The 12,647-nt window shown below is 41.8% G+C and overlaps 5 non-coding genes across 5 annotated transcripts; all 5 read left to right on the top strand.

The window, feature by feature from the left end:
* Positions 1–1,905: 1,905 nt before the first annotated feature.
* Positions 1,906–2,024, top strand: LOC143117563 (5S ribosomal RNA). The gene has a single exon (XR_012986013.1). It is a non-coding gene; the product is annotated as a 5S ribosomal RNA (ribosomal RNA).
* A 338-nt stretch (positions 2,025–2,362) lies between these two features.
* On the top strand, positions 2,363–2,481 carry LOC143117562 (5S ribosomal RNA). Its single transcript, XR_012986012.1, has one exon. It is a non-coding gene; the product is annotated as a 5S ribosomal RNA (ribosomal RNA).
* Positions 2,482–4,927: 2,446 nt separating this feature from the next.
* On the top strand, positions 4,928–5,046 carry LOC143117560 (5S ribosomal RNA). The gene has a single exon (XR_012986010.1). It is a non-coding gene; the product is annotated as a 5S ribosomal RNA (ribosomal RNA).
* A 338-nt stretch (positions 5,047–5,384) lies between these two features.
* LOC143117549 (5S ribosomal RNA) lies at positions 5,385–5,503 on the top strand. Its single transcript, XR_012986000.1, has one exon. It is a non-coding gene; the product is annotated as a 5S ribosomal RNA (ribosomal RNA).
* Positions 5,504–7,946: 2,443 nt separating this feature from the next.
* LOC143117537 (5S ribosomal RNA) lies at positions 7,947–8,065 on the top strand. Its single transcript, XR_012985989.1, has one exon. It is a non-coding gene; the product is annotated as a 5S ribosomal RNA (ribosomal RNA).
* Positions 8,066–12,647: the final 4,582 nt, after the last annotated feature.

Here is a 12,647-nt window from a genome sequence, read left to right as displayed (position 1 = left end):
ACACGATCTGTATGCGCCTTCCTAACTGGCCAGACAGACCTAACTCGGAGCCTCCGCATCCCGTCGGCTAAGTGTAACTTGTTTATATGGAGAGGCTTTCTGAAACGAAGCTGATATTTAACGAATTGTAAATTAGGGCTGTTCTCTCGAGTGAAACGTCCCCCAAATGTTTTCACTCTGCTTAAAAACAGCACTTTTGTTTTTTTTCTTTGTTTTTACTTCGTGTTTTGTGTTTCATCTTTTTTTTTTCCTTTTAAAAAAAAGGGGGGGGGGGGGGGAAGCTGATCCTTTTTACTCTAATGATATTTTCAAACATCTATTTTAGTTAAGCTTACTTGTGGTAGTTTCACTAAGTGTACACCAAGTGGTTTTTGCCATGCTATGTCACCTTTAGAATCTGTTGAGAATCTAAACAAATCTGTAAGCGTCTTAATCAGAGATGATTTTTCCCGACCTGAAAAAAAAATACCTGTATATGAGAGCTTTTTGTTAACTCATGTTATCTTGTAGCCTATTTCTTCACATTATTTTACATTCCACTGCTGATATTTACAGGGTCTTCCTAATTCACTGCACTGGTTTTACTAGGCTATTGTATCTATCTCCTTTCCACCCTCTGAATTCTCGTCTTTACTTTATTCTAAATATCTGATGTTTTATTTATCGGTTTGTTTATTTGTATTATTTTATTTTTCATTCTTTTCCTTTTTCTCTATTATTGGGTTAAGTGCTCCAAACGTAAAGCACTTTGAGCTGCATTCTGTGTATGAAAGGTAGGCTACTATGTAAATAAAACGTAGTATATTATACCCTACACAAGTTGAACTGTGAGTAAAGTATAGCCTACGTGCCGTTGGTCAAACAAATGCTTCTTTCAATACCATTGGCTTGTAGGAAAAGAAAAGAAGAGTTATTGCGAATGTAACAAAGTTTAATAGGCTTTTCTTGCATTCTTCAGTTTACAATTTTTTTTGTGAAGCTTAATGCTTGTGTTCATCGGGAAAGTTTAGATCGTTGTTGAGCAGCAGCTGTGTGCTTGGTTTCCCATGTCCCTGTAGTTTCAACCTTCTAGTAGTAGAATTCTTGTCTTGCTGTATTCAATCCCCTCCGTTATGTTTTGAAGAAGATGAAAATGGGTGCCTGTAAATCCACTGTATATCCGACGTAGGCTACAAGCCCGCGGTGTAATGTCAGGCAGCGGTTCGCCCAAGAGCTGCAAAGGGATGATGCTGTCCAATGTCCTGGCCCACTCTTTAGGTTCCGCTGCGTTCCGGTCGGTGCTTTTGATTGTTTCAGTCTAGCCCACGACTGATTAAAGTGTAGACAGCATATAGAAGAAAGCGCATCCAGGAGTGTTGTCATTTGTTTCCTCGACCGAGTTCGTCCTATACGAGAAAATCTTCAGGGGTCTCAAAGCACACAAACTGCAAGTCATCTTACAATGAAACTTTTTTTTTTTTTTTCTCACACTGTCTGATTATTGAAAACATAGTCTGCCTTCCTGTCGACATCACAAGTTGTATAATATTGTTCTGAACATCTCACAAGTTACTCGTTGCTGGATCTCCAAGTAAAGCGAATCACCAAAGATCCTGTTTTTACGCGCAGTGTCAATCGATGTTTGATAAGCTAATATCAGTGTACTTCATGGAGTTTTGCTTATCAGCAGTTGCTACTGCATCATATGTTGTCAACTTAGACGCAGCATTCGATTGACGTGTGTCTGCTATTACGTATCAGGTCTATAAGCCGTGCGCCAAGGAGAAGCGCCCATTCACGTCGCTGGAGCTGCCATGCTTTGCGTCGTTAGTGTTCTATTAGCTGGCCTGGCGCTCTCGGGGCTGAGAGGCAGACGGGTAACACGCGGGAGGAGCTTTAAGTAGGCTATTTTGACCGGTAGCTTTCGCTTACGGCCATACCACGCTGAACACGCCCGATCTCGTCCGATCTCGGAAGCTAAGCAGCGTCGGGCCTGGTTAGTACTTGGATGGGAGACCGCCTGGGAATACCAGGTGCCGTAAGCTTTTCCCACCTTCAGCCAGTGCAACTGTTTTTTGTTTTTTTTAGGCTGTCTTTCTGTGCGTGCCTGCTCCGTTCACCATTGGCTGCCCGGCAATTTTTCTACACCTTGACTGTTTGCTTCCTGTGTTTGCAAAACCATAAAATAAATAAACAAATGAAAATGCATACGTATTTTCTAAAACAATGTATAAGCGAGCAACCGGTTGGGGAAGAAAAGGACGAGTTGACTGCCAACAGCTGGCTTGGCGTTCTCGAGGCTGAGAGGCAGGCGGGTAACACGCGTGTGACTCCTAGCCGGGTTGAAGAGGCTTTAAGAAGGCTACTTTGACCGGTATCTTTCGCTTACGGCCATACCACGCTGAACACGCCCGATCTCGTCCGATCTCGGAAGCTAAGCAGCGTCGGGCCTGGTTAGTACTTGGATGGGAGACCGCCTGGGAATACCAGGTGCCGTAAGCTTTTCTCACCTTCAGCCAGTGCAACTGATTTTTTTTTAGGCCGTCTGACTGTGCGTGCCTGCTCCCTACCTTCCTTCACACATTTGGTCGCCTTTTCTACCCCCTTGACTTTTTGCTTCCTCCGTTTGAAAAAACAAAGTTCCCGGTTTTGCGCGCAGTGTGAATTGATATTTGATAAGCTGATTTCAGTGTACTTCATGGAGGTTTGCTTGACAACAGTTGCTACTGCATAATGTGTTGTCAATTTAGACGCAGCATTCGATTGACGTGCGTCTCCTATTACGTATCAGGCCTATATGAGCCGTGCGCCAAGGAGAAGTGCTCATTCGAGTCTCCGTCGCTGGGGGGAGCGCCGCGCTTTCAGTCGTTAGTGTTATATTTCTGGACATGTATGGATCATTGTCCACCGGTGACCCTATTTCACAAGGCGAGAACTACAGTTGGAGCAGGTAATTGTGTCTTTTTCCGTCCAGTAGTTAAAGCAAATTGGACCCGTGAAACACCTGTCTTGCTGTAGCCTAGTATCTAGCGTTCACCACACACGATCTGTATGCGCCTTCCTAACTGGCCAGACAGACCTAACTCGGAGCCTCCGCATCCCGTCGGCTAAGTGTAACTTGTTTATATGGAGAGGCTTTCTGAAACGAAGCTGATATTTAACGAATTGTAAATTAGGGCTGTTCTCTCGAGTGAAACGTCCCCCAAATGTTTTCACTCTGCTTAAAAACAGCACTTTTGTTTTTTTTCTTTGTTTTTACTTCGTGTTTTGTGTTTCATCTTTTTTTTTTCCTTTTAAAAAAAAGGGGGGGGGGGGAAAGCTGATCCTTTTTACTCTAATGATATTTTCAAACATCTATTTTAGTTAAGCTTACTTGTGGTAGTTTCACTAAGTGTACACCAAGTGGTTTTTGCCATGCTATGTCACCTTTAGAATCTGTTGAGAATCTAAACAAATCTGTAAGCGTCTTAATCAGAGATGATTTTTCCCGACCTGAAAAAAAAAATACCTGTATATGAGAGCTTTTTGTTAACTCATGTTATCTTGTAGCCTATTTCTTCACATTATTTTACATTCCACTGCTGATATTTACAGGGTCTTCCTAATTCACTGCACTGGTTTTACTAGGCTATTGTATCTATCTCCTTTCCACCCTCTGAATTCTCGTCTTTACTTTATTCTAAATATCTGATGTTTTATTTATCGGTTTGTTTATTTGTATTATTTTATTTTTCATTCTTTTCCTTTTTCTCTATTATTGGGTTAAGTGCTCCAAACGTAAAGCACTTTGAGCTGCATTCTGTGTATGAAAGGTAGGCTACTATGTAAATAAAACGTAGTATATTATACCCTACACAAGTTGAACTGTGAGTAAAGTATAGCCTACGTGCCGTTGGTCAAACAAATGCTTCTTTCAATACCATTGGCTTGTAGGAAAAGAAAAGAAGAGTTATTGCGAATGTAACAAAGTTTAATAGGCTTTTCTTGCATTCTTCAGTTTACAATTTTTTTTGTGAAGCTTAATGCTTGTGTTCATCGGGAAAGTTTAGATCGTTGTTGAGCAGCAGCTGTGTGCTTGGTTTCCCATGTCCCTGTAGTTTCAACCTTCTAGTAGTAGAATTCTTGTCTTGCTGTATTCAATCCCCTCCGTTATGTTTTGAAGAAGATGAAAATGGGTGCCTGTAAATCCACTGTATATCCGACGTAGGCTACAAGCCCGCGGTGTAATGTCAGGCAGCGGTTCGCCCAAGAGCTGCAAAGGGATGATGCTGTCCAATGTCCTGGCCCACTCTTTAGGTTCCGCTGCGTTCCGGTCGGTGCTTTTGATTGTTTCAGTCTAGCCCACGACTGATTAAAGTGTAGACAGCATATAGAAGAAAGCGCATCCAGGAGTGTTGTCATTTGTTTCCTCGACCGAGTTCGTCCTATACGAGAAAATCTTCAGGGGTCTCAAAGCACACAAACTGCAAGTCATCTTACAATGAAACTTTTTTTTTTTTTTTCTCACACTGTCTGATTATTGAAAACATAGTCTGCCTTCCTGTCGACATCACAAGTTGTATAATATTGTTCTGAACATCTCACAAGTTACTCGTTGCTGGATCTCCAAGTAAAGCGAATCACCAAAGATCCTGTTTTTACGCGCAGTGTCAATCGATGTTTGATAAGCTAATATCAGTGTACTTCATGGAGTTTTGCTTATCAGCAGTTGCTACTGCATCATATGTTGTCAACTTAGACGCAGCATTCGATTGACGTGTGTCTGCTATTACGTATCAGGTCTATAAGCCGTGCGCCAAGGAGAAGCGCCCATTCACGTCGCTGGAGCTGCCATGCTTTGCTCTCGTCGTTAGTGTTCTATTAGCTGGCCTGGCGCTCTCGGGGCTGAGAGGCAGACGGGTAACACGCGGGAGGAGCTTTAAGTAGGCTATTTTGACCGGTAGCTTTCGCTTACGGCCATACCACGCTGAACACGCCCGATCTCGTCCGATCTCGGAAGCTAAGCAGCGTCGGGCCTGGTTAGTACTTGGATGGGAGACCGCCTGGGAATACCAGGTGCCGTAAGCTTTTCCCACCTTCAGCCAGTGCAACTGTTTTTTGTTTTTTTTAGGCTGTCTTTCTGTGCGTGCCTGCTCCGTTCACCATTGGCTGCCCGGCAATTTTTCTACACCTTGACTGTTTGCTTCCTGTGTTTGCAAAACCATAAAATAAATAAACAAATGAAAATGCATACGTATTTTCTAAAACAATGTATAAGCGAGCAACCGGTTGGGGAAGAAAAGGACGAGTTGACTGCCAACAGCTGGCTTGGCGTTCTCGAGGCTGAGAGGCAGGCGGGTAACACGCGTGTGACTCCTAGCCGGGTTGAAGAGGCTTTAAGAAGGCTACTTTGACCGGTATCTTTCGCTTACGGCCATACCACGCTGAACACGCCCGATCTCGTCCGATCTCGGAAGCTAAGCAGCGTCGGGCCTGGTTAGTACTTGGATGGGAGACCGCCTGGGAATACCAGGTGCCGTAAGCTTTTCTCACCTTCAGCCAGTGCAACTGATTTTTTTTTAGGCCGTCTGACTGTGCGTGCCTGCTCCCTACCTTCCTTCACACATTTGGTCGCCTTTTCTACCCCCTTGACTTTTTGCTTCCTCCGTTTGAAAAAACAAAGTTCCCGGTTTTGCGCGCAGTGTGAATTGATATTTGATAAGCTGATTTCAGTGTACTTCATGGAGGTTTGCTTGACAACAGTTGCTACTGCATAATGTGTTGTCAATTTAGACGCAGCATTCGATTGACGTGCGTCTCCTATTACGTATCAGGCCTATATGAGCCGTGCGCCAAGGAGAAGTGCTCATTCGAGTCTCCGTCGCTGGGGGGAGCGCCGCGCTTTCAGTCGTTAGTGTTATATTTCTGGACATGTATGGATCATTGTCCACCGGTGACCCTATTTCACAAGGCGAGAACTACAGTTGGAGCAGGTAATTGTGTCTTTTTCCGTCCAGTAGTTAAAGCAAATTGGACCCGTGAAACACCTGTCTTGCTGTAGCCTAGTATCTAGCGTTCACCACACACGATCTGTATGCGCCTTCCTAACTGGCCAGACAGACCTAACTCGGAGCCTCCGCATCCCGTCGGCTAAGTGTAACTTGTTTATATGGAGAGGCTTTCTGAAACGAAGCTGATATTTAACGAATTGTAAATTAGGGCTGTTCTCTCGAGTGAAACGTCCCCCAAATGTTTTCACTCTGCTTAAAAACAGCACTTTTGTTTTTTTTCTTTGTTTTTACTTCGTGTTTTGTGTTTCATCTTTTTTTTTTCCTTTTAAAAAAAAGGGGGGGGGGGGGAAAGCTGATCCTTTTTACTCTAATGATATTTTCAAACATCTATTTTAGTTAAGCTTACTTGTGGTAGTTTCACTAAGTGTACACCAAGTGGTTTTTGCCATGCTATGTCACCTTTAGAATCTGTTGAGAATCTAAACAAATCTGTAAGCGTCTTAATCAGAGATGATTTTTCCCGACCTGAAAAAAAAAATACCTGTATATGAGAGCTTTTTGTTAACTCATGTTATCTTGTAGCCTATTTCTTCACATTATTTTACATTCCACTGCTGATATTTACAGGGTCTTCCTAATTCACTGCACTGGTTTTACTAGGCTATTGTATCTATCTCCTTTCCACCCTCTGAATTCTCGTCTTTACTTTATTCTAAATATCTGATGTTTTATTTATCGGTTTGTTTATTTGTATTATTTTATTTTTCATTCTTTTCCTTTTTCTCTATTATTGGGTTAAGTGCTCCAAACGTAAAGCACTTTGAGCTGCATTCTGTGTATGAAAGGTAGGCTACTATGTAAATAAAACGTAGTATATTATACCCTACACAAGTTGAACTGTGAGTAAAGTATAGCCTACGTGCCGTTGGTCAAACAAATGCTTCTTTCAATACCATTGGCTTGTAGGAAAAGAAAAGAAGAGTTATTGCGAATGTAACAAAGTTTAATAGGCTTTTCTTGCATTCTTCAGTTTACAATTTTTTTTGTGAAGCTTAATGCTTGTGTTCATCGGGAAAGTTTAGATCGTTGTTGAGCAGCAGCTGTGTGCTTGGTTTCCCATGTCCCTGTAGTTTCAACCTTCTAGTAGTAGAATTCTTGTCTTGCTGTATTCAATCCCCTCCGTTATGTTTTGAAGAAGATGAAAATGGGTGCCTGTAAATCCACTGTATATCCGACGTAGGCTACAAGCCCGCGGTGTAATGTCAGGCAGCGGTTCGCCCAAGAGCTGCAAAGGGATGATGCTGTCCAATGTCCTGGCCCACTCTTTAGGTTCCGCTGCGTTCCGGTCGGTGCTTTTGATTGTTTCAGTCTAGCCCACGACTGATTAAAGTGTAGACAGCATATAGAAGAAAGCGCATCCAGGAGTGTTGTCATTTGTTTCCTCGACCGAGTTCGTCCTATACGAGAAAATCTTCAGGGGTCTCAAAGCACACAAACTGCAAGTCATCTTACAATGAAACTTTTTTTTTTTTTTTCTCACACTGTCTGATTATTGAAAACATAGTCTGCCTTCCTGTCGACATCACAAGTTGTATAATATTGTTCTGAACATCTCACAAGTTACTCGTTGCTGGATCTCCAAGTAAAGCGAATCACCAAAGATCCTGTTTTTACGCGCAGTGTCAATCGATGTTTGATAAGCTAATATCAGTGTACTTCATGGAGTTTTGCTTATCAGCAGTTGCTACTGCATCATATGTTGTCAACTTAGACGCAGCATTCGATTGACGTGTGTCTGCTATTACGTATCAGGTCTATAAGCCGTGCGCCAAGGAGAAGCGCCCATTCACGTCGCTGGAGCTGCCATGCTTTGCGTCGTTAGTGTTCTATTAGCTGGCCTGGCGCTCTCGGGGCTGAGAGGCAGACGGGTAACACGCGGGAGGAGCTTTAAGTAGGCTATTTTGACCGGTAGCTTTCGCTTACGGCCATACCACGCTGAACACGCCCGATCTCGTCCGATCTCGGAAGCTAAGCAGCGTCGGGCCTGGTTAGTACTTGGATGGGAGACCGCCTGGGAATACCAGGTGCCGTAAGCTTTTCCCACCTTCAGCCAGTGCAACTGTTTTTTGTTTTTTTTAGGCTGTCTTTCTGTGCGTGCCTGCTCCGTTCACCTTTGGCTGCCCGGCAATTTTTCTACACCTTGACTGTTTGCTTCCTGTGTTTGCAAAACCATAAAATAAATAAACAAATGAAAATGCATACGTATTTTCTAAAACAATGTATAAGCGAGCAACCGGTTGGGGAAGAAAAGGACGAGTTGACTGCCAACAGCTGGCTTGGCGTTCTCGAGGCTGAGAGGCAGGCGGGTAACACGCGTGTGACTCCTAGCCGGGTTGAAGAGGCTTTAAGTAGGCTACTTTGACCGGTATCTTTCGCTTACGGCCATACCACGCTGAACACGCCCCCTTTTGCTTCAGTGAGCGTTTGGCTGCAGTGGAGGGAGAAAGGCTCCCTCGAGTGAAGTCGATTTTTATTCTTCATTCATAGCACGTTTAAACCTTTTTTTCAGTTAGTTTTTGTTTCTTTTTTCTCTCGGGAACAAGACCAGCTCAGGCTGGGGGAGTTCAAACCCAACAGATCACACGGTAATCGACCTGGACTGGAAATGGAGGATTCTGAAACAGACGCGGAACGGGCAAGGACAACGAATTTGGACATGACAAAGGTGGACATCAGTACAGAAAGTGTGGAGAAGGAGGTGGGTGAAGGAGGAAGAAGAGAGGAGAGAAATCAAGAAAAAGTGAACGACCCCAGTGGAACAAAACTAGGCCTACCAGACAGCACGAAGATAAGACATTTCACAAGAGACCTTTCCGTGATCATCGAAACGGAGAAATTGACGAAGGTGAATCCAATTGTGTTAATTACAGAGATTGAGAAGTTGGTTGGAGTTGGGAAGTTAATGGCGTTTAGACCAAAAGACAAACAATTTGAAGCTACTTTCGAGCACGTGGACTGTCTGGAGATTTTAGAGGAGGGAATGTTATATGAGGGGAAGTTGGTCGGAGTAAAAAGACTACGAAGAACCGAGATTCTGGTTTCTTTCCTACACTTGCCGCCTTACACGACTGATGGGGAAGTATTGGAGAAACTGGCTAGGTGGGGAGTGGAGCCAATCCTTCCTTTAAGAAGAAGGATGTACCCGGGAACAACAGTGGCAGATGGAACGAGGTATTTAAAGGTCAGATTCCCAAAAGAAGTGGCTTCATTACCATATAGTGTAAAGTTTGAGACGTCAGACGGACCGCAGTATGTGCGAGTGATTCACGACAAACAAATAAGAATATGCAGACAATGTATGGGGCCAGGACATATCATGAGGGACTGTCCAGAATTCACATGTCGAGAATGTCTCCAGCAGGGGCACATGGCCAGGCAGTGCACTGCGCTCAAGTGCCCGGACTGCAAGAGGGCGGACATTAGGTGTATCTGCGACACCGGAGAAAGAGAAGATGGAGAGGAGAGCAACGAGAGTGCAGGAGAGGAGGCTACGTCGACGTCGAAGTTGGTGAGAGCAACAGAGTTGGATGGTGGGAAACAGACAGAGGGAGAGGAGGTGACTGTGCAGATGGGGGGAGAACCAGTGTCGGAAGGAGAGAGACAGACTGCAGGAGTGGAGGTGGAGACGCAGTTGGTGGGAGCAACAGTGTCGGAGAACGAGAGACAGACGGCAGGAGTGGAGTTGGAGACGCAGTTGGTGGGAGCAACAGTGTCGGAGAACGAGAGACAGACGGCAGGAGTGGAGGTGGAGACGCAGTTGGTGGGAGCAACAGTGTCGGAGAACGAGAGACAGAAGGCAGGAACGGAGACTACGACGAAGCTGGTGAGAGCAACAACGTCGGAGGGGGAGAAAGATGACACGTCGTTGCTGCTGACTGCGGAGAGTATCGATGGGCAGCAGTCGAGACATGAGACGGAGGAAGATGAGAGTGAGGAAATGGACCTTGAAAGTCAAAACAATAAGAGAGAGCGGGAAGCAGATGATGAAGGTGGGCTTTTTTCCAAACCTATAGGTTTCAAACATTCAAGAACTAGGTTAAAGCCAACAATTAATATAAAAGCAGTGCTGGCTGAGCAAGAGAAAAGAAGACTAAGATTGCCAGTGCCGGAGTGTCTGTTGAAAAAGACATAAATAATAATGGGGGGGAGTTTTTCACTTTTGTTTTTTATTAGATTTTTTGTTTTATTTATTTTGCTAATGGGACTTAATTTTATTTCTTTAAATTTAAGAGGAGGGGTGAACCCAGAGAAACTACAGAGACTGATCAAGGACACTGAAAGAAGTGAAATAATCATCTTACAAGAGACTAACTGGACAGACAAGGTGGTGGAAGGAATAAAAACGGGGTGGGACGGAGAAGTTGTTTTTAATAATGGAAAAAAAGGAAGAGGAGTGGCTTTCTTAATTAAAAGGAATGTGTGTGATAAAGTAACAAAAATATATAGTGATAATGAGGGGAAAATATTAAGTGTAAGATTTGAAAAGGACAATGAAAAAGTAAATATTTGTAATTTACATGCACCAAATGATGATAAAGAAAAGGTTTCTTTTTTTAAGAAACTTAAGGTGTTATTAGAAGATTGGGGGGAAACTGTAATTGTTGGGGATTTCAATACTCCTTTGGAGAAAGATGACATTGCAGATACTATGGTTTTTAAAACAGAGAGAGGAAGATATGAATTAAAACGTTTAATAAATGACAATGACCTGCAAGATGTATGGAGAGAGAGGAATAAGGGAGTAAGAAAATATAGCAGGAAACAAATTGTGCTTGATCAGTTGAAACAGAGTAGAATTGACATGGTTTTAACAAAGAGGAGTTTTGAGGAAAGTATCAAGAGCATTTATTATAGAAGATGTGGGTTTAGTGATCATGATTATATTGTTTTCAAGATAGATTTGAGTAAAGTAGAAAGAGGTCCTGGAGTGTGGTGTTTAAACACTGATGTTTTAAAAGATAATGTGTATCAAATGGAAATTGAAGGTATAATTGCTAACAGTAAAAGGGAAATGGACCTGTATGAGAATAATTTGGGTATTTGGTGGGATAATCTAAAATTTGATATAAAAAAATATTCAATTGATTTCTGTAAGAAAAGGAGTAAAGATAGGATAAGCAGGGAAAATGTGATAAGGAAAGACCTGGAGAATGTAATAAGAAAATTAAATGGGGCAGAAGAGGATATAGATAGAGTGGTAGAGTTGGAAGAAGAACTTAAAAGAATAGAAGAAATGAAATATCAAGGGGCAATGATAAGAAGTAGAGCTAAATACATGGTAGAAGGTGAAAGATGTACAAAATTCTTTTTTGATTTAGAAAAGAATAGACAAAAATCTGAAGAGATTAAGAGCTTAAAAAATGAGGAAGGGGAAAGAGTAACAGATATAAAACATATACTAAAAGAAATACAAATGTATTACTCCAAGCTCTTCACAAAACAAGGAGTTGAGGAAGAAGCAAAAGATTTTCTTTTGAGTAAAATAAAGAAGAGGGTTGGGAAAGCGGATAAAGAAATGTGCAACAAAGACATTGATTATGAAGAAATAGGAAAGGCAATTGAGGGAATGAAAAATGGAAAGAGTCCTGGGTTAGATGGTTTACCATGTGAGTTCTATAAGGTCTTTAAACATGTTTTGATACCTATTTTGAGACTAGTTTTTGAAGAGGTGTGGGAGGGAGGATCACTTAGCCCCACTATGACGAGAGGGATAATTAAAATAATTTATAAAAGAAAAGGAGATAAAGAAGAGTTACAAAATTTTAGACCAATAAGTCTTTTAAATTGTGATTACAAGATATTGGCAAAATTAATAGCAAATAGATTAAAGCATGTTTTACCGTTAATTATTCAGACAAACCAAGCATATGCAGTATTAGGAAAGGATATATCAGATACAGTAAACAGTGTTAGAGATACTTTATGGCATATGGAAAGAGAAAGAAAGAGTGGTTTTTTAATTAGTGCAGATTTAGAAAAAGCTTTTGATAGAGTAGAACATGGTTTTTTATTTGCTGTGCTAGAAAGATTTGGGTTTGGAGAAAAAATAATAAACTGTTTAAAAGCTTTATATGTTGAAGCAAAGAGCTGTGTTAAGTGCAATGGTTTTACAACTGATTTTTTTTATATAACACGATCAATAAGACAGGGATGTCCTTTATCAGCATTATTGTATTCCTTGGTGGCTGAACCCTTAGGGTTAGCAATTAATGCGGAGAATAAGATAAAAGGTGTGGGGGTGGGGGAGTTTAATAATACTGAAACGAAGATATATCAATATGCAGATGATACAACATTGATCTTAAAAGATGAACAGAGTGTTAATGAAGTGATAAAAGTTTTTGAAGTATATAGTAAAGGCTCAGGAGCTAAAATGAATATGAATAAAACTGAATACTTGAGGATAGGTAAAAATGTCTCATCAATAAAACTTCCCTTTAAAGAGGTACATAGTAATCTTAAAATTTTGGGTGTGAGAGTAGGAGCAAAAGAAATAGAGAATACAAAGACAATGTGGGAGGAAATGCTTGGAAAAATGAAAAATAGACTGACTTTTTGGAGAAGGAGAAACTTAACACTTAAAGGAAAGATTTTGGTGCTCAATACCTTATATTTATC

The sequence above is a fragment of the Alosa pseudoharengus genome, unplaced genomic scaffold, assembly GCF_046254945.1.
Source record: "Alosa pseudoharengus isolate Yale_2024_CS ecotype anadromous, Long Island Sound unplaced genomic scaffold, YU_APseudo_1.1 YU_APseudo_1.1_scf_11, whole genome shotgun sequence".
Lineage (NCBI taxonomy): Eukaryota > Metazoa > Chordata > Actinopteri > Clupeiformes > Clupeidae > Alosa > Alosa pseudoharengus.
This window is presented reverse-complemented; position numbering and strand designations above follow the sequence as displayed.